Below are 20924 nucleotides of genomic sequence, written 5' to 3' on the forward strand. Positions count from 1 at the left end.
CCTGAGTTGTGACCAGAAACCATTACTTATTTGGTTTTACTATTATCGCTCGGAAAACATCTGTGCTGCAGAACGAAACGATCGGCTAGCAATTGGCAGGGTTATTCACTGGGAGACCCCGACCGCACCGTTGGCGACGCACTCGGATAACGTTTACAATTTGGAATTAACGTTTTCCAGATCCAGCGTGCAGCGCTTGGCAGCAGAAAATTTCCTGTGCCCACAAACCACAGGAAGCGATCATCCGTCAAGTTGAAAATATGCACATTAGACTCTAGAAACTCACACACACGCACACAAAACACATCCATCTGATGACAGCTGACACCCAATAGCTAACATCACGGGGTGGGAAAACCGAGGACCCGATGGTCATTAAAAAACATCACGCCACGGACTCGAACGCAAGACTAAGCTGGTGCCACTGCCTAAGCGGCTATACGCGACATCCCTCCTGTCGATCGTCACGGCATTCCCTTAGTGTACGATTTGGAAGTAATCAGACACGACTATTTATTCTACAGTGAGTTGCGTAAATGGGACAGGGCGGATAGGTTTCGGGCGAAAGGAAGAACCTGCGCGTGAAAATTAACAGCAGAGAAGACGTAGGAGACGATCGTGCCATCGCGCACTCCAGTCTCAGACAAGTCTCTAAATCTAAAAGTAAGGCAGAACGAAACCACCAAAAAGAATCATTTGCGTCGCCGTTCATTACCATTCCGACCGTTTTGCCGAATTTGATGCCCAAATTGGGCCGAACCTGTGTCCATTACCATCCGCCCGCGTTCAGGGTTAACACGAGAACGCGCCTTGTTTACAGATCAAGTGTCAAGGCTCGCCGAGCGGGGGGAATACTAATTCGTTCCACGATTCGATACGATTCCGGCCGGCTGTGGCAGTGTGTTTTCGGTCGAAATATGACTCGAAGAAAATAACATAAAATAAAACACTACTGCTAAGTTCCGCCAGCTGTGAGCGATGAGAAGGCGCGAAAGAGTGGACGACAAAGACCACATGTGGACGAATATGGACTAGAGTTGGTATTTGGTTCCGAACCGGCTGACTGTTGCATCCCGTCCGGTGGCGTTGAGTAGAATTATTCTGGCCATAAATTAACTGATGATCATGCATCTGCATGATTCCTGTACGTGTAGTACACGTAAAGCTGAACCAATGTTGCATCAACATGCTGAACGATAGGAAAACCTATTCACTCCCGTCTCTTCTAGAAATTTATTGATCTGGTAAATCTACTTCAACCAACTACGTCCATTTTCTTTAACAAGTATTGGTAATGTTCAGTACAACCCAGACAGTCGTTCGACAGGTTACTCACAGCTCATAAAGTAAGCTGCAGCTGAAGTTAATATTCTGCACTCATATATGGGTAGCGTACCAAACGTGCCTGATAATAAATTAACTACACTCAATTGACCGACTGCGGGAAGGCGTCAGGACTACCATGTACCCACTACGTAGTACGGAGAACCCGGAGCAAGTGTACATTAGCATGGATTCTGTAAAAGTTATTATTAGTGACACACATAAACGCCGCCGTCACCACGCCAGTACGGCGGCCGGCACAGCTGCCTACGCCTTCCGGTTTTGGGGTGAGAGCGGCTTCTTAACGAGCCATCACCACCATCTCCACGCGGGAGGAAAGACGATCGCCCCGTCGAAGGAACTTATATACCTTCTTTGTGCTGGACGTCACCGTCACCAACCGGCAGCGTTGGACGCGGCTGTTAACGATCTAATTTTCACTGATTGCATCCATCGAATTAGCGATGGAGTGGATCGTTGCGATGGGCCGGACTCTTCAGGAGATGTTTATCAACGCGTACTTGCCGCAATCCAAGGACTTAAGGGCTCGGTTCGTTGCTGACGCTTCCCGCGAGAATGTGGACGTTCTAGGAAACCGACGCCCGCATCCATCTCGGAATCTCCATACTTAACTCTAGCTGAACTAACTTTCTCGTGTGTGTGTTTCCTACAAGTGGCCGTCACCTGAGGTTTATCTACATTCTTTCTTGGTATTCTCGCTCACCAGTCAGTTCGTTGAATGATCACCGGATTAACTCAAGTAAGGGATTGATCCGATCTGGCGAAACCTCTCCTCAGGTCAAGAGTAGAACATCGTCCGCCTCACACGACGGCGTTCCTTCGGGTGACACAGATCGAGGTCGGCCGTAGGTGAGCCAAGACATTGCCCGGGAGTAACCTTCGGTGGATTCAATTTAAAGTTACCAGCTGCCTGCAGCGCTTTCACTTACACCCGCAGCCACAAACGATGGAACAGCGGATCATTTATCTGCATTTTGGCCTACGCGGAGTGTCGCAAGTCATTCCGGGACAACAAGCCCTGCAAATCTCACCACGAGTGGGCCCGCTTTTCACCGCTGGCCAACGATGCAGGGGTCCGGCTGCCGAAGGTGCAGCAGTCCCGAGGCCTACTTTTCGTTATCGCCCTCGTTCCCTCGGCTGGGAAACATTTACAATCTCTGGCTATTCGCGCTATCTTTTAAAACCTACAAAAGAAAGTGATCACCGATGCGCGTTGTCCAACTGCCCCACAAAAAAAAACATTCCAAAGACACCTGATCGTTGTGATAGCCCCAACGAACAGGAGGGGAGATAGCAGTAGTTCCTTCGTGATCACCATAGTTGCCCACGACGATCAGATAAAGAGATGGTCGTCAGGCGGTGTTGCGCCCTGCGACCACAAGCCCGCCGTGGCGGTAGCTTTGTCCCACCAAATTATTCAATTCCGGTCACCGGGCTAAACTTCCTCCCCGCAATCTTCGTCCCATACACATCCCATGCCGTCGACAAGCATCGGCCTGGCGCTCCCGATTGCTTCGCGAGGTGCTTCACGGCCAACGTCACACGAGCGGAGAAAGGAACAGGAAAGACATTGCCCGGATGCCTGGAAGGTGGCATTAGATTGGATAATCAAATCGGATCGCGTGATAATGTGGACGACGTTGATCACCGTGGACGTTAATCTGGTTTGCTCGATCTTATGGCCCGCAGGATACAGCGCTAGACTCTCTACCGCGAGAAAGGCTTGGTATCGGCATGCCCACGGTTGAGAAAAATTGATAAATGATGTTGGAAGGAGAAATAAGTTAATTTTCTCATAGCTGGAATTACAAACTTGACCTAGCGAAAGAGATGATTCAGAGATATAGATTGTGGAGCAGAATGTAGGTCGAGCCGTGGGATGAACCAGAGAAAATATGTCTTGGTAAGTACTATTGCATTGATGGATAAGCTCATCATGTCAAAAAGTCAAACAACGAATTAACCATTCATATACTAGTTCTCAAGTGACAAAGAAAAACGAACAACCGGTTAGCCCTCGGGGTCGAATATATCGCTAACACCTCTTGTCAACGCCGGCGCAGCAATTTGTTCGCGGCAGACAGCAAACCTTTCGCCGATATCTTCATAATTCCGACAGCCGTCGAGCGGTCCCTTGAGCGCGACGTGATTAATTGATCCACGACAGACACACTTGCGGATGCTTGCCAGGTTCCAAAATCATATCTTTCCCACCAGACATAATTTGTCACCCCGAACGAACGGGGAACTCTGTTTGTTTTTATATTTACATTCCCTTCGTTCCCTGGAAAACAAATGGCAACATCATGTTCTCGTTCTTGCGGAATACAAAAAAAAACATACATACTAAAAATACCGGCTGTGAGAGAAACGAAAAACGGTTCGATATACTCCGTCGGTACATCGATGGAGTCATGAAAAAGGGGGGTGCATATGCGATGCAGAAACATTTTGGTCCAGGTATAGCAGTCTGGGCTGAGTGAAGGAATAAAACGAGTTAAAACGTTAAACCGAAACGGCGGTGCAGCTCACGTCCGCGCCACTGTTGACAGTTATTGATTACAGGATATGCGCTCCCAGAACAGATGGAGTTGGGCCACTTTTTTATGAAGTTTTTTATAACGTACAGTCACAGACCAACGGATGGATTTATCTTCCCTCTTTTTTGACGCGTAATGTATAGCAACGCATGATAAGACCATATAGAATGTCATGAGCATTGCAAACGAAACCTGCAGAACTTGATTTCTTGTGTCAATTGTGGCGAGATTTAGCAACAGAATAAATGATCGGCGAACTGTCAGAAAGAGAGTTGAGTTACTGTGAGAATTTAAAAAAAACGATTTTGTGTGAAACGACAGCTCTTAAGCGACTGATTAGACCTTCTAGTTTGTATTAGATCGAAAAATAATATTTAATATTTTAACTTCTACTGTAGTTGTAGTAGTATATTCAGAATTTTCATAATTACCTTTTTCTTCATTTCAATGTATTTTGAATAGCTATAACTAGGCCAATTATTTTTGATTTCACCTAAACTTTCATTTTAAAGAAGATTTCTGAGGGAAAATATTTAATTGGAAAAACCACTATTTTTGTGTGCTTTAAGTTATACTATAGTAGCAGTACTTAACAGCCGCTGTAGATCATTCCAAGGCAAAAACATTGACACCGATGTTCAAAATATCGCACCGGTAAGATCTTCACAACCTGGTGCGGTGTGCTTCATAATGAGCATCAAACATGCCAGTGGCCCTGATGTTCATCAAACCTGCACTCGTGACGTACAGGGGGGTACAAGTGTACCGATACTGGATGCAAGCAAAATCCAGTTAAATACCAGCTTGATGCTGACATACACAGGAAAGAGACAGACGTAGATACTTGTTGATAATAATCCACGATTGAATCGGTTGCATCGACGTTATTAGCAAACGCGTGCAAATCGCTTGTACTACTGTGTGTAACTCGATTCATACTGACTATCATCTGTTGTGCAACATCAAAATGAAACTCTTAAGTCTTCCGAGCAATTCCTCGACCGAGGGCTTTATCGAAACACAAGTCTCGTACGTCGCGTTTCGTAAATCAACTACCGACCATGAGGAAACCCTTAATTTCGCCTGCAAATCCAACCAAGAAGGAATGTTAAGCCTGTGCAAAGGCCCTTGCAGGTTGGTGGCAACTGGATCACCTGTCCACCGCATCATCCCGTACCTAGCCCGGTTGAGTTTGGCAGTTGGTTTCGCACCTCAGTGTGCACACACTACCGGCTGGCATCCGATATCTTGGGTGAAGAAATCCGGGCCGACAGATCCCGTCCCCAGCGATAGACGGATGGACAGCACACGGCCACCAGCTGCAAGAAGTCAGGTGCCAAATGGAGTGAGAGATCGATTGGAAACCGGTTGGCGTAGTACTGACGAGGTGATGTAATACTGTCCACGGGGAAGCGAGGGGTTTGATGGGTTTTCGCGTGCACACGATGGTGAACCATCTCCCACGGCCGTTGGTTCCTGGACCCAGGGCGGACAAAACGGGTTGAACCAGATCAACGGCGGCTTCGGCGGTTATCTTCTGCTCTGTCACGTACCCTTATCTGTGCTGGCCACTTGCTGGATCTAATGACCCAACAGGTTTCATTCATTGATCGGTGAAATGGGAGCATAATTTGTCTCGGATGCTGTACGATGCGGGAACCTGGCCGTGATCGTTACGGATGGCAGGGTATGATAGAATACATTGTAGGGATTAAGAGGTACCGCCGGCGTATCGATAATTTTCTCTGATATGGTTATTTACCGGGCATATTGGACTCATTAAACGCAACATAATTTACTCTCGAGTTTTTAATTACTTATTACATCAATTTTACATACTAGGAGAACGGTTTCATTTAAAAGTATACAACGGTAGGAGCCGATCGGAACTGTCATTACCGAAACTTAAATATTTTTTTTTTCCTGAAAGCAGGGGCTGCAATTCGGTTTTAATCCAAACATTTCGCGTTAGGCCATCAACCGTTTAGTTTGGCAAATGGAAATTAAAAGCCATTGCATATGCGAACCCGGTGTTGCCATTAGGGCCAGTAAAACCGAGTCCATTCACACGTGCTCACGCTGCGTATCCGCGCCGTCCAATAAACAAACGATCACTGGCCAAATTTAAAACGGTTCCTCTGGCCGGATGCCATCCATCGGACCTGGAAGGAAGGCAAAGGGTGCCGCAAAAACCGCTCGATAAAGTACACGGTGATTTTCTACAATGTCGTTTTTTTTTGGCCTAATCGATTGGCCGAATCGAAGCGAAAATAAACAACCCTCCCCCACGCTGGTGCGCTGATCGTAATCGCGTTCACACGGCAATGTTCGACAGCAGGCAGGAAAAGCAGTGGGAGACGAAAGCATAATGTTTGATTGTTGTTTCTAGCCATAAACGAGAGCATTACGCTTGTTATTGGAGTACTGCATGGCTTGAAGGAAAGAAAAGGAAAGAATGTAAAGGAAAACGCTTGGAAGGAGTTTCTGTATCTTATTACATTACATATTCATGTACAAGGAAACTCTTTTTTAGGTTGATTGGTGGGCCTGGTCGATTTGTTGAAAGTTTGAAGAAAAATGTGGTAAATAATATGTTCATTTTAAAGTGTGGCAAAACATTACTTACATTTAACAAAGTTTGTTTGATGCTTCGCCAATCCTACGTTTACAATTCATAATTGTGAACTTTGAAAGGTGAAAAACAAAGTTCTCTCCTTCAACTCGCATCATGCATTTAAACGGCTTCACTTGACCTTTGGCACGGAGAAAAGCGGATCGGGTCAACCACAACACGACAGCACGTTTCAAACAATTACGTCGCACGACTAAGTGGAAGTGCCAGCACGTGGCACCATGGGTTTTGGTTTTTCCTATGAAAATAACTAAGGCTCCATACCATATTGCCCACCAAACCGCCATCATTCATTAAGTCATAAAATCGGCCACCATTTTCTCGCTACCCAAAAACCCTCCGGCCGCACGCCCCATTCCGGGAGGGGAAGGTGGGTGCAGGAAGCATGGAAGTGTAGATCAAACCTACCCCAAACCGCAGAACCGCGGCTTACCGGTTGGAGAGATTAAGGTGAAGCGATAAAATTTACGACATTCCCGGCGAGGTCCGCGATTCGAGGTGGGAAAATCATACGAAACTAACCAATAAACCATTTTGCTTCGTTCCACCGGCAAGAGAGAGAGAGAGAGAAGGAGAGAGATAGGGGCAGAAAAGGACCCAAACGAGCACGCTACCACCGTGCAACGAGGGACAATTCAAAATCGGGTCTCACACCTAATAACCATCCCCGGGAGTTGGTTTTACGAATTCGGGAAGCTTACCGTTCGGCCGTCGGTCCTTGCTTACCATAACAATGGTCACCACACACACTGGGGTGGGGGGAAATGCGACACATTTCGGGACCCGGGGTGTTCCACGCCTACACCAACATTAGCACCGCTCGATGAAGGGTGGTCTCACCCTCGATCATAATATTTTCGTTAGCCTTCCCATCCTCCGTACGATCGGCTTACCTAAACATGGAATTTATTCGTCGTTGCCACCTCCTTTACTACCCCCAAAACTTCCATCAGTACCGATAACCATCGACGTTCCTCAACAACAACCTGAGTCCACCTGCGAGACGGTGCCGACAACCGAGTGAGTGGCATAAAATCACTGTAAGTGCCAATAAATATTCATAAACTAATTATGGAATGAGAAGTTGGCACACCGGTGGCAAATAGACGCTTTTCCGCCATGCACTTTTAGTAGTGAGGGACATTAAGGGCACGGGAAGATGGAGGGCACGGGCAAATTTTCTAATACCGTCCCACCCGGCGGTGACCCGAAATTTGCTTGGAAGAGTTTCTACTCTCATGTGTAATGTTTGGGTTTTGCGGAGACGCTCGTCACATCCGAAACCGTTTTCCCTCGAAAGTGCCGGTGGCGGCGTGTGCAAGTCACCTTAGGGAGTTTACCTGTCATTTTAGCGCAACGGTTGATGCAAATCGGATACATCACAACCGAAGGAGGGGGAGAAACATGTTGCTGAACAGAACCGAAGCCACACTACCCAAAAGTAAGGTTCTTAGCAATAGCCCACCCTTTCCTTTAGACACCCCAACGATGTAGATGACGTTCGCCGTACCGACATCCATCGCATAACACACGATAACGGACTGCGAACCACGATGGTGTCATTGAACAGTTTTTGGTCTCCGGGTTACGCTCAGCGGAGCAAAGAAATTATTTAAACCCACCAGGGAACGCAATGGAACTGGCGTCGCTGCTGCCAAACCGTCCGATTAGCACGTCCGAAGTTACTCTCGGGGGTGAATTCAATGGTGGCAGCAAGTGTTACATCTTCCTCTCATCAGCGTAAGACGGAGCCGTTGCTATATAGCTATTTGTTGAAGACTAACTCTACCTTCCAAGCCGGTGAATAAATAATTACCTATTCGCTGGAAATTCGCATGTTTGTTTAATCAATCCGGAGCCGGTATGTGTGTGTGTGTAGACACTGTGGTTTATGAGATGAAATAGAATATTTACGAATAGTAAAACATACACCTGAGCGTAGGGTAAGGTCACTAAACTTATCATTAAGCCATTTTAACAGTCTCTCCCCGGGTACTTAAACATTAAAGTGGTTTATTACCCCCCTTAGTAGAGGCAACTAGCATATGCTAGTAATATTTCGTCCAACAAAGTCAAATTACGAGCGGTCAAATTGTAAGTTCTTCGCCCTTTGCGATAAATTAACCTTTCTAGTGAACATAATCATCACCTTCTTTTCGATTGATGTTTACTTGTCCATTTGCGAATCGGGATCTCACCGACTCGACACGTCATTCTCTAGGGATGACCAAATATCAACATCCGTCCGCGTCCATTCTAACATTTGCTCACCGCCCCATATGACGTCATACCGGTGTTGGACTGACGTGGAACGTTTCGTTTTGGAGCTGCCCCAAAAGTTCGTCGCCGATTATTTGCACCGGTTTTCGCCGGCCATCATGCACAAGCCGCCGCACCGCTCCAATGGCGAAAAGTCGATTCTGAGACTTATTTACTCCTTGCGTCATACCGTCACCGGTAAAAGGGATAAAAAAGAATTTTGTCAACAGTAAATATTAACTTACGATAGGCTGAACGATGTGAATATTTTAGAAACCATTTGCCAAAGTGCTTTTTGAGCAGATTCCACCGCAAAGACATATCCGGGGTTCATTTCTAGTCGAATAGGTTGTGCGAATGTGTAGTCCTCCACTCACCCGGACGAATAAAAAATGTAATGAAAAAGTAATGTTTATCGAGGCAACATTTCAGTTAGACGGCGTAGGACGGAAACAAGTGCACTCAAGATGAGTTCTGCGATTTCTAAGCAACTGTCATCAGTGCCCTCCACCACGCTCTGCCACAACCCCCTTAAAACCGGCCAGGGGCAAGGGAAGCTAGAAAGACACATGATTCATCGGAGTAAGCATTTCTGGTATTCCCTCTGTCAACATACGAGAAGGCAGAGAACGGCAAACACTGACACCGTACACCGGGCGTGTGTGTTGCACCAGCGATGCAATCACGTGCTCGCGCCACGATCCAATGTTGTTAGAACAACCGTTTTTATGCGCGTATGTGTGTGTGTGTGTATTTGCTCCAACCCTCCTTCCCAACTAGTGGTTTACGAAAATAAACAAAACTGCATCGCGTTCAGGCCGGGTGCAAACCGCGACACGTAGCCGCTAATGCACTTTTGCACACTAACTTTCGCACACGCACCGTCGGGTCGTATTTTATGCGTACACCAGCAACCAGCTCCCTCTCCCCCCCTCCACGTCTCACAAGGACAGCCATCCATGCTCACATGCCAAGGAAGGTTTGTAGAAGTTTATCCAAATTTATGATCACTTAACACATGTGCCGCGTTCGTCGGATGTGGAGTGGAGTGAACCTAACCTCGACGTACGGAGCGGGAAAACGAAATCTCCTAGAGACCACGCATTTGGGGGCGGCAGTAGCAGAACGTGACGTCGCGTGCTGGCCGCGCAGATCAGCGGGGCCTTTGCACTAATTGCTTAAAATAAACAAATTTAATTGGCCTCTACTCGATCGCCTTCAGCGGGCTCCTACTTGTTTCTCCATCGGATTGGAGAAGATCGATCGAACGATCGTAAGCACGCAGCTTTGTTGAGTGCCCAGTGCGAGGAAATGTTGTGCGAACAGGATCAGCTTAACGTTCCACGGTGGATGAAGTTGTCTCAACAGCCAGATCACCACATCGCTTCGCCATGTCCACCCGAGTCGGTAAGTAAGCTGACCTTCGCCTACGGCTCTACCATGAGTCACGCAAGGGCGACGAGTAGCGCTCTAGAGGAGGCGATATAAAACAGAGCCGCGCATAAAAATAGCTCCGCGAGGCAGCGGAGCATTTGGGAGGATAACCCACCCAACACGTTGAACACTAGACTGCACAGCAATGAAGCAAACAAATGGCACAAGTGTAAGGGTGGGCCGTGTACGACAGACCTTCCGAATGCAGATACTCCCCTGACGCTACGGGGATCTCTTCAGGCCAGGGACGGCTGTCATCACAGCGATGCGTCGTAGGGAAAGGGGAGTTTTTCTACGCCAGCAGCTGATGATAATCTGTGGGCATACCGGAATGCCTGAGAGGAGTAGCCGGTACATTGGAAGAAAGAAATCGCATCGCTGCGCTCTGCCACGAATGCAAAGTGGAGAAGTCAACTTTACGAGCGTTTGCTGCACCTGCACCTGTCTGGTTGCCGACGAACCCACACACACACACACAAACACATGCAGACCAAAGATCAAACTGTCGACAGGATACCGGTTGCCTATGGAGTTCCACCATTCTAGGCGCAAAAGACCCTCCTCTTAGGTCGGCCGAGGAACCAGAATGCTAGGGTTTGATTCTTCATGATTCCAAACGAGGGACAGAGAGAAAAAAGGATGCGAAAAACGAAACAAATTTCCATCCGATCCAATCCCTTCCGACACACTGGAGCGCTTTTTTTTCATAAACTGGAAGCGAATGCGCTTATCTCGGAATGTATCTACTTCACGAGCTTCCGTCCATTTGCCAACCGCATGCTTCCCGACGCAGTAGCCCGGCAAAGTTCAAAAGTTCAACGCATCCAGCTGGAAGCGAAGCCGTGTCAGTTTTGACAGCTTTCCCTTGTACTTGCCGGATGCACTCTGCCCCGCCATTTCCACCGGTATCGCCCGGTCGATTCGCGCACAGTTTCCACTCCCTGCCAATCAAACGGTGGGGATGAGTTTTACACCTTTCTGGTTTAATTATCGTTAGAAGCCTCCGCCTTTTGACGCACTGATACACGGAGGCAAAATATTTCCCCGTTCCAAGGCGATGCAGCTCATCGATTGAGCTGCATATAACTGGCCGTTAACTTTTGGTGTTTAAAGTTCCTCCTGAAAGGTTCACTCATCTGCAAAACTGCGATAAATAAAATAGAATTGAACGATAGCTAGTGGCCATTCCTTACTTGCACACTTGAATGGCGTTCGGTACTCCTAGAATCGGAAGGCCAACTTTTTGTTCTGGATATCGTAAATAAAATAAAAATAATGTCTGAACCATGACAGACTCCCGCGATTGGGGTATTACTTGATCGATAGCCTCTCAATTCCTCATATTCTCGTGATTTCTTCCAAAGGTCCATCCGTCTTGCCATCCATCACTTCGGAATGACCTCCTCGAAAATAAAATGCACTTTCTTTTCCGGTGCGAAAACACCTCGATTCGGTACAGCTTTTCCATCACTCCGGACGTTGGTCTCATTTTTCACGCCAACTGCACTGGCCCTCGCGTGTCCAGGCAGGTCCCGCGGGTGTTCCGGGTATTTCCGTTAGTCTTTCCAAACTCCCTGCAAGAACACGAACACGTCAGGCCGCTAGCATCGGACGCCGTTTTTATCGCTTTTCCTGCCGCTGTCTGCGCCAGATGAAAACGAAACGGAATAACGTTTTTGCCGACTGTGAAAATTACATGTAACATTGATCGAAAACGGAAGGTGGGAGTTTTTTTGCGATTCGCTTCGAGCAGCAGTAACATTTCGCTCGGAAAATATAATCCATCACTGGAACCGGAAATCATGAGAGTTCCTTATGGTACTTATGGATACTAAAAAAGTTTTTGAACTAACACTATTCTCACCTGCAAAGGTTTAAGCTAATGATATAAATGACCAAACCAGACTAAAAGTGTTTACCATTTTATGGCGACAAAATATTAACCATCCCAATGCAACCACTGCTTGTGGACTCAGAATCATCCTCTTTAAGCCGCACCATTATTGGCCTCACTTACGTCTCCGTTTATCTAATCGGTATCGGTGCATTTAGTTACAACGTTACCATTTCGGACAGCTGGACTATCATGCGGTCGGTCGGTCCATAAATAATGCAAACCAAGTCCGGCCAGCTGCAGGTCCGGTTTTTTTTCGGTACTGTTTCCCCTCCATTTCCCTCCACCACGCGGCCAATGGGACGGAACGGTCGAGTCCTGCTCGACACACGATGTTTCAGTTTTCCACCATCACAGCATAAATGCCGGCAAAATAAATTGATACTCTAACAACAACGGCCAAATAAAAGTCGAAACGAAACGGAGCTCCTCGTCGAGCCACAGGCGAAAAATAAACCGGGATGTCTGAAAGAGTTTGGGCAAGAACACAGAGGGAGGGAGGAACGGGGGACAAAAACTCCAAATTGAACTCATACGACGCGAAGCCAAACCAGCCCGAATAGAAATCTTGCCAATGTTCAACGAGCCAAAACGCACGCGAACGATTATTTTGCCAAACCAGCCAAGCCGTACTTAAGGCGTTCCCGTCTTTCCCTTTATGCTACGTTTTATTCCCTTTTTTTTGTGCTTGCTTGGTGCATAAACGTGAGTGATCTTCGCAGATGAAAACATCCGACGACGCCGGTTGAACCACTTTTTTACGTTCATGTCTCCTTCGTGGTCACGACTGCAACGACTCCACACGACTCCACCAGCCGCCCCCCCCCCCCCCCCCCCCCCCCCCCACTCTTCTAGGATATGTGTCTCGAGATAATTTATCGCATCCTCCACCGACGCATGCCGGGAAATAACTCGTGCGTGCAAGGACACGACGACGTACACGGGTTATGTTTCCCTTTTTTTTATTTTTTGCCAAAAAAAAAGTAAAATAAAACCACACCACTTACCGAACGGTGTGTACTGTTTGAACCGTGAGGGCAAAAAAGCAAGACCTGTCAAATGGGTAGCGGACAGGGTTGGCTCAATAATTGTAATGGTTTTTTCATACCCCCAATCGGTATCCTTCCTACCCCTTCCGGGGGGGAAAGGTTCGGAAAAGCAGAGAATGACAGAAGGAACGATACATTGCGAGATTACAACCCCGTTGCGGTTGCCCGGTGGAACAAATGAATAAGTAAAATAAACCCGATAGAGACAGTCGGCGACAGATTCGTCGCTAAAGGATAGGGCTGGATATCATCTTCCACCACGTTTTAAGCAAACCCATGCCTCGATGTGCCCAATGCACTCCAAGACTGCTGGCTCCGTTTCCGGCACGGGAAGCACAGTGCAGCAGCTCGAGCCCACAGCCAAAGTGATGGGATGGCAACAAAAAATAAAAGCTGAATACCTTCACATACATTGCACACACTTTTCGAAATTCTTTCGAAATCGAAACCCACCACCGCGCGGAATCGTCTTGACGCTAAAGCAAGGATGCACCTCCGTGTGCCGGTGCATTCCCGGAGGAATCAGAGGGGCGGGACGTTGAGGAAACCCCCAGACGAATATGCGACGTCGGACGTGCCGGACGGCCAGCAACAAGCAGCAGCAAAAGCAGCAGCAGCTGGCGCCATCACACACGCATCATGTTACGGCAAAGGGCGCAAGACGGCGCAGTCTGCAGGCGAGTCCCGATCTGGCGGCTTTTTATCTCCACGCTTTGGCGCAAGTAAAAATAAACGACCGAACTTGCCCACTCCGCACCCCAAGTGTCACGTTGGGCCGTCGCACTTCCACCCGGCCCGGTTCGATTTGGAAGTCCTGCCTTCGGAAGTTCCTGTTTCTTGGCGACCGTCGTTGAATACGGACAGAATTTCCCCCGAATAACACAACGAGGGAGGTAAAGAAAATCGAACCACAAAATCGAAGACCAAACCGGAACCTCCACCGGTTTTTTGTTATGCTCTTCTTCTCAGCTGACCCGAGGGAACACGGACACACATATACGGTTGGAGGATTTTACTTTTCAAGTTTGGTTCAGTGTCAGACCTTTCGGATCGGCCAGACACTCCCGCCTTTTAAGGGGTTGGGGACGAAGCGGCGCGGGGTATCGAAGCATGAATTTACTTACAATTCTGCCCCGAAGACATCATAATTGTAAAGTGAAGAACGCGCGTCAGAGGAGAGAGAGAGAAAAACGTTGCAACAATATTGAACTGTAGACCGAAAACACCGCAAAACTTCCTTCACCAAACTGTGGAAACGGTACGGGGAAGCTGGGGGCGGGGGGGGGGGGACTGTGCACAGAATGCACCATTTTGGTGGCGCATAGCTTTTGCTTCTTTTGCTCAAACCGCTGATGCACCACCATCGACTTCGCACAATTGTGCTCACGATGAAAAGAGCAAACGCCTTCTAGGCCCAAGGGAAGCTGCCATTTGCATGATCGACTGCTGATCGTGGTGATCATAATAAGATAGTGATGAAATTATGATAATAATAATCACGAGGCTGCAAGAATGTGAGTAAAAAGTTGTTCAAAAAAATTCAAATTTTACACTAAACAGTTTTGAGCAATTTGTCGGAAATTGTTCTTGATAATGACGCTATATGTTGCTTTCGAACTACGAAAAACCGTTCCTCGAAACTGTTGTACCGCATTTACTAATTTGATCTTCATAGGATAATGCCCCAAAACTTTATTTTTCTCTCTTTCTACATACATATGTGTGTGGGATAAGCATATGGAGCGGAATTTAAATGTATCCAGGTTCATTCACTTTTGCCAACAAGCCGGTGCGCAGATGGACTTCTCGCGTGACTTATGCTAACAACCGATCGGCCGAAACTGAACAAACTCGAATGGCGTTGATCTTTGCGGTGGATTATGTCAGCATTAAACGACGCGTCGTACGTCGACCTTGGTGGGTCTTGTGTTGACGTTGATGGACGGTGTAGCATTCCCCAGCTCCAACCGGGTTCCATATTTGACACGCCGAACCACGCGTCCAATTCTCCTCGCTGGCTTTCGCTCGTCTTCCGCAACAACAACCGCAAAGAAATCGGTCCATAATGTCACTCGTTTTTATTTTTATTTTTGTTTATTTGTCTCCTTTTTATTTTTGCTGCCTGCCGATCGGATAACTTCATCGCTTGCAATTGGATCTGGGAACCACCATCCAGCATGGTGCTTTCGGGAGCAAAAATGAATAGAAGGACAGGCAGTAGGAAAAACTTGGACAAAGACGTGCGACGCAAGACGCATCTAAGGCGAACCCCGTATTATAAAATTCTCCGAACGGAACTCGAACACCAATCTCAAGGATGAGCAAATAGCAAAAAATATAAAACACATCGAAAGACATACGGACACACACCAACATGTAGGATTAAATGTGTCACGTGGAAAGAAGCATCAAACCGAGGGAAGGTACAGCAACAAAAAAAAAAAAGCCAAAATTTGCATATTTCATCGACCCGCAGTACGGACCTCGCAGAAACTGCATAACCCGTCTAAAGAGTGACATTCCGTACAAGCTGGAGGAAGGAAAAAGGATAAAAAAGAAGGAAAAAGTACAGACTTTAAACCGAACCCGAGCCAACCGGGCTAGGACTTAACGATCGGAGGCCATCGCCGTGATGGTAACATAAGAGCGGCTGTGCAGCAGTGTGTGAAGTGTCAAATGAATTTTTGATGCGAGCATGTTAACAACAGGCTGATAAAGAACCCCGCGCAAAAGTAGCGCAAAAGTGTAGCAGCGAAAAGTAAAACAAAACACGTGACTTCTAATGAATAAAGAGCATGGCATTAGGCCAATGAGCTGATTAACAGCAGTGAAATCATTCGCAGAGCAAAAGCATAATCAAAACACTGACAAACCGAGATATAAGTCAACAGAAAGAGTGTGTTAAAAGTTTATTGAAAAAAATGCTCGAATAAACAAATTCGAACAAACGAAATTAAAAACAATTAAAACGAAAAAGCTGGATATAACATGTAAGTTAAGAATGCAGCCTACTTTTAAAGTAACGTCCAGTTCGAGCTCGCAAGAACATTTGTTCGAACAAAATACGACCTCTCTCCTATAGGAAAAAAAAAACTGTCACAATATCAAATTGGAGTAAAAACCAAATCCAAAAAAAGGAGAAAAGCTTACGATGAAAAATGATGTTTTCTGACCCACAATTTTGGCCCCTGCGAATTTTTGCGGCCGTTAGCATGTGCTCGGCCGGAGCAATACCCGGAAGGCCTGGCCGGCAACACGCATGTGTTTAAGTTTTTCGATTAGCTCCACAAAATCGGGTCGAACATAAACCAAAAAAGAAATCCAACCCACCTTGGACCAAAAGTGAACTGATTTTCGGCTGAAGATGCAGCTTTTTTTAAACTGTTCTTTTTTAATCTTTATTAATTTGTCATACTTCTTGTAGCTTGATGTCAGATTTCTTTTTGGATTGTGTTTTTTGCAATCAGCACAACCTTTGCCGCGTAGTATCTTGCCTATTTTATCATTAGCAACATTGTTCCTGGTTTCAAATTTATGCGTTTTCGTTAAATTGTTCACCCCGTTGTTTGGGAAATTGGAGCGGGGAGCGTTTTGTTGAGCTAGGCATTGTTATTCGATTGGTTTTTCCCGATCAGCTTTTATAGGGTTTGATTATTCCACCCTTTGTCGGGTGCGGTTTTTGCTGTACACCTAATAAATCAAAAAATTTATGTTACGAAAATACTAAATCGTTTTTTTCTTAATAACCTTGTATCGTGGCGCTGTTTTGGTATGTTTTGTGGGACAGAAATACTCAAAGACATATGGGTTTTTGGCCCCCAAACCAATGTCGCACTGGAATGTACACATATTCAATTTTTTCAATTTTTATCGATCTTTTTTATGTTCTAGATAAGAGTATGGAAGTTTGTCAAGAGTATAAGTATAAGTTAAATTGTTTTTCCCGGGAATCGTTAACCCATTTAACATCATGACCTACCTTCACTCTCTGGTAACTGCTAACTTTGTGGTAACTTTCCAGCAGCTTTAATGCAAATTCTTCACGAAGAAATTTGAAATTAATTTTCTTTTGTGCATAAACCCGTCAATCGGAACACTTACTGAACGCACGGAAATGTTTCACATGTGACACGACGGTAACAGGTTATATGCTTATATGCGTCGTTTTAACGACAAGACCAAGGTTGGAACACGAAAGTTGGTAATACGTAGTTTACGTTTGCGTCCAACGTGAGTTTCACAATCAAAAGCCTTCAACGCTTAATCTGAAATACGAAAGAAGAGAGCATGCAGTCAGTGTTGGAAGATCGAATAATTAGAGAGATTCTACTCGCGCCATCACAATTCGTATGATTAAAGATAAGGACTCTAACCCCGCGTCATTGCGAATGGTACGACATATCGTCAATCAAGACATAACAAAAACAAGCCGAGTGAAGCAGCAGCCTACTATAAAAGTAGGTTGTTTTTTTTTGTAAATTAAATTAAATTCCTAAAATTGTTGAAAGGATCGCGGGAAGCCCACTGACAACAATTTGAGCAAAACACTTTTAAAAAGCTGAACCAACATAAAACACATTTTCGTGATGATGGTCGCGATTTCGCAGATAAAACAGGATGCTAGCGACACGCGAAAAACAAAGCTTACCTGGGAGCAAAGAATCTCCCAAGACTCACCGTTAAGGTGACTTGTTTTCTTAACTATGTTATTTTTCTCCCGCACCATTGGATCGGAAAAGATGAATGAACATATTTCGTTCTCTCCGTCTCGAGACCCTCCCTCGTTTGGTGCAAGACGTTGACGACTACACGACGCCGTGATACGACGACCCTGGAAGCGCAAAACCTCCGCCAACACCATCGCCGTCTTGCCATCGACGAAGGAACGTTAGAAGTTGTCTTTCCTTCTGGTGAGACTTCACGAGGGGACGACGAAACCCTTTCAAATATTCAACAGCCATCTTCAGGTGTTTCGCGAATGCTCCTTTCACCCACCGTTAAAAAGCCATTCGAACGGTTGGCTCGTAAGCGGTGTGGTTTGAAAATGGCATCCATTTCCCGATGGCTTTTCCCGGTTGGCCACAGTGCACCCCATTGAGCGGTCAGTCTACGGTCTTTGCCTAGGGCGGCTAGAAAGCCAAAGTCCGCTGGATGCGTTCTTTACCCCTCGCTTGAAGCTGCACATTCAATATGGATGTCTTTGTGGTTCGACCGAATGGATAAACTGCCCGGAAAGCCGTTGAAACTATCCCTTCTCTAGCTTAATGCCGTTTAGATTCCTTTGCACATTGGGAGGTATCGGATTAGAACAGAATTCAGCAAAATCAAAGCCCATCAGCTGCAATTAGCCCATTCTGAGAATCTAATAGTCAAACCGGGAATCCAATTCGACGAGCGAGTTGGTTTTAATTATTAGTAACATTTGTGGTTTACTTCCTACGCAAGATTGGATTGGATTTTTCCAGGAGCACGACGTAAAAACGATGGTGTCATGGGATCCATTTTGCTAGTGTTGTATTTGATAAATCGGTAGAATGAAAACTAGGACGCATTTATTAAGGGCAACTTTTGGAATGAATATATACTCTATTGGTATACTTGAATTGTTTTCTTTGATTTTCAGTACAACGAACACCATTCATTTTCATTTTTTTGAGATTTAAAGAGTATTATGCAAATTAAATGTCATTAAATTAAATTATTAAATTGACATGTTTTAGTTAATTATTGTTGACCATTTGATTTATTATGCTTATTTTCAATTTTCCATTTGAAGGGTAAGATTGGAACTTTTTATATGACGTACCAAGTATTTTCTTGTAATTTGATTAAGAACCATATGGTTGCTTATTTGTTCGTAGAAGGAGAAAGATAAACATCATTTTCGTCTTTCTGCTTCCTAAACATGCTTGCATGAGATTACGTGGATTTCTTAAAATACATACTTCTCAAAATCATACAGGTCTATATTTTGAAACCCGTATGGTTAATAGAACACTTCTAGATCCACGATCCAGACTATTCATATGATATTGCGTAATGGTTCTCGGATGCTAATAAGAAGCTTGATCCTTACAGAGGGACACATTTATTGGTTGCTTCGAGCTGATTGAAGCCAAGTCCAATGTTTCGTAGACACATTGATGCTCGATAAGTTGGCCCGTCTTGAACAAGTTACCTTTTGATACACCCCCAGCTTCCCATAGTTCGTGTGGTATAAGTGCCCAATTTCCGTTTTACTCCGATTGGATTACTTTAGCTTTGTTGCCCAGTGTTTCTCAGTGCATTCCTTCAAAGTAGAGATTCTTTAGCTTTTCTTAACAAATTAACAGCTCAACAATATTATCAAAACAAACAGTGTTTTGGGTGAAAAATAAAAAGCATGGTTAGAATGTAAGCAATAGAAACATTTTCGCAATATTAGCATCCCAGAAACGCTCGATCATATTGGTACAACAGCATACCGACGAAAAACTTCGCGGCACGATGTTTTCATCGGACTCGACCACAACATTTAACGAAACCTTTGCGACCGGCTGCTGCACCAAGCCACAACATGAACATAATAGACCGCCACAGGAGCAGGGCGAGGAGAGGCACAGCGAGAAACGCTTCGCGTTTAGTGGTTGTGATCTTCTTGCTCGCAACAAATACCTCCCTAGCATGGATGCTGTTGAACGCGGAAAGGCTTTTGCTTTTTGCTCACCTTGTTGTTTATTTTGCTTGCAAAGCCCACCGAATCCGTCTGTCGACTCGTATTGGCTTGTGTTTTTTTGTTATTGTGGTTGGTCTCGGAGCCCGCGATCATCCGATCGGACCTCTTTCGCCGGCCGGTTTTCACAGGTATTTTTTGTGTTTTTTTTCTTTCTTGCACACAATGCAGCACGCAAACACGATGGAACACTAGCGGGCTAGCATTTCGACACGGGATGCCCACATGGAACGAGAGATCATCTTATCGCGTATCAGCAGTACGCAAACACTAAACAAGGCTCATCGCGGGGTGCAGAGCTGATCGGAAACAACGCCACCAGCAAATAGTCACAAATAAAAACAATCACACGCGATATTGCACGCGGTACACGCAGACGGCAGGAACCAAGCTAACCCGGAACTACATCCGAACGGTACGGCGGCTGCACGCGGACTGACGATGACTGAAGCTAAATGAAACAGGTTCGGCTAGGCTAATGTTTTTAACGAAACACGCGGAAGATGCTTGTGCTTTCCAAGCATGAAATCGACCAGCTATAACAATTTCAACGAAAGCTTTCTACGAATATCATGAAATATTTCATTCTCTGCCAAGCTTGAAGCTCGTCGACAAAGAGGGAACGAACAAGTTTTGAATTAATGTCGTTATTTTGTCGATCTTTTGCGGGATTCCAAATTGATACGATAACTTCTTGGGAATACAAACACCGTCTTCCTAGATTAGGTACGGTCTATTCACCGTAATGTAGTATTTTTTATTCTAACAAGAATGTAAACGAGACTTCAGATCACCATATTTCTTTCCAAGAGAGACAATACTAACTTTATCATTTTTCAACATACAATTTTTATTCCACATTGAACCGCCTGACACGACATCCCATTCAAAACCTGACTACCAAATTGTTGGTTCAGAACACGAAGGTATTCCTCATTATGAAGTAATGATTTTAGCTTGAATAATATCCGAAATTTTAGGAGGTTGCCTATAATGCCCTCTGGGTACAAATGGACGTCCCTATTAACGCCCACTTTCCCCAAAAGGGACTTAAAAAGAT

General features: G+C 45.6%; 1 long non-coding RNA gene across 1 annotated transcript in view; it reads right to left on the minus strand.

Annotated features, from left to right (window-relative positions):
- The window catches only part of LOC131258678 (uncharacterized), a 36422-nt gene extending 16138 nt beyond the window's left edge, over nucleotides 1-20284 (minus strand). The window contains exons 1-2 of the long non-coding RNA XR_009178100.1: nucleotides 19859-20284; nucleotides 17132-17417 (exon numbers count right to left, since the gene is read on the minus strand). This is a non-coding gene — a long non-coding RNA (uncharacterized LOC131258678). The remainder of the gene's footprint in view (nucleotides 1-17131; nucleotides 17418-19858) is intronic.
- Between the last annotated feature and the right edge of the window lie 640 nt (nucleotides 20285-20924).

This window comes from Anopheles coustani, chromosome 3 (genome assembly GCF_943734705.1).
Source record: "Anopheles coustani chromosome 3, idAnoCousDA_361_x.2, whole genome shotgun sequence".
Taxonomy (NCBI): Eukaryota; Metazoa; Arthropoda; class Insecta; order Diptera; family Culicidae; genus Anopheles; species Anopheles coustani.